The sequence below is a fragment of the Triticum dicoccoides genome, chromosome 2A (genome assembly GCF_002162155.2).
Source record: "Triticum dicoccoides isolate Atlit2015 ecotype Zavitan chromosome 2A, WEW_v2.0, whole genome shotgun sequence".
NCBI lineage: Eukaryota > Viridiplantae > Streptophyta > Magnoliopsida > Poales > Poaceae > Triticum > Triticum dicoccoides.
In genome coordinates, this window is record NC_041382.1 from 68,937,876 (window position 1) to 68,939,542 (window position 1,667).

A 1,667-nucleotide genomic window follows, 5' to 3' on the forward strand; every position below is an offset into this window, starting at 1 on the left:
CATTTGAGCTCGGGTGTAGATACTCCGTGTCGGGGGGGGGGGGAGGGATTTCTCCTTACTATTTTAATAGATATGCGTCGAGAGGAACGGATAGGAGGCCTCTGAGCAGAGGACAAAGGAGCTCGACATGGCGACATCAGTGCAGTAGACTGCTGCTCAAAGAGAGATGAAGTTACGATCATCGAAACCAAAAATTTACAACACGAATGTTATGGGAACTGCGAGCTTAGGCTGCTGGTCAAAGAAAATTTCAAATGATCGATCGTGCGCGACGAATCTGACAAAATTCGTCCAGAATAGCTCCAAACGGGAAGATGAGATTAAGAACTTACGACCGACGAAACTACGAACCGATCGCCTGAACGAAACTGTAGCATCGAGGTTGAAGAAGACACCACGTAAACACCTCACATCCCTCCCGTTTCTCCTCGTGCAGGGGCCCGCTCGCTGCGCTGCCGCTCGGCCTGACTCGAGAGAAACTGCCGATTTGAGCGTTTCTAGGGAGCCAGGCCCAGAAGTGCTTTAAGAAGCATGCGATGCACGCCCAATAGTGTATGCAGGCTACCAAACAGGCTGGATACTTCTCGCCCGGGCCTGGTTGAGGCCTATGCAGGCAACCAAACACGCCCCAGAGTGTCCTAACCAAACATGGCGGCACACCCCCAAACTTAAAAGATGCTTCGCTAAATTGTGAGCCTCGAAATTCGAACTCCTATACTCATGAACAAAATTACATCTCAAGAAAGAGCGACTATGATCTATAATTTCATGTAATATTGCTCCATAACTAGTCAAGTGCCGCTGCTTGATATCATCCACCACAACCTTGCAGTCAGAAGCAACATGAATGCTTTGAAGATTGAGGTCTTCAATGAGTGCTAGTGCCTCCCGGATCGCCAAGGCTTCAAGTGTCGGAAGGTCAGCTATACCCTTGAAAACAATGGCCGATGCCCCTTGGAAGACTCCTTGATTGCGGCAGATAGCTGCTGCAACTCCTCGGCCCCTATTACGTGTGATGGAGGCATCAACATTGATATTAAGAAACATGTCAGGCGGCCGAATCCAATGTGTAGGTCGGGCCATTGGTTGTCATACTGTGTTGTTGCTTGGCTTGTTAAGGGCATAAAGATCTGCTAGATAAGATTGGATGAACTGGCTTGTTGATATCGGACTCTGGAAGATATCCTCGTAAATGGCCTTCCTCCTTGCTCGCCAAACAACCCAGAGAGTGACTACCAGCAGTAAAAATTCTTTCTGTGGTAGATCAGTGTGCATCGCAAAGATCCAGTTCTGTGGTTTTTAGAAGACTTGATCATACCTTGGGGTCCCGGCTAGGTTTTGGGTCGGCCTTAACAAAGCTTGGCCTGGTTTTTTAGGTACTCACCCAACTGTCATCAACTTTGGTGATAGTGTGGCACTAGTTTTAATTGTTTTTACTGCCCATGTCTTAAGAACTACACTTCATTAACTTCTTTGCTGATAGCGTGCACAAGCGCGGGATCTGCGTGAGCTCGATCTGGGTGACAGAGCGGCATTGGATGTGGAACGGCGCCGGAGCAGCGGAGCGCCTGAGAAGCGTGAAGAGTGAAGACGGCCTCGTCTCCCTCACGGTGCACCCACCATGGTAGCACGGCCCCTACCCCAACACGCCACGGCGCCATGGCTCC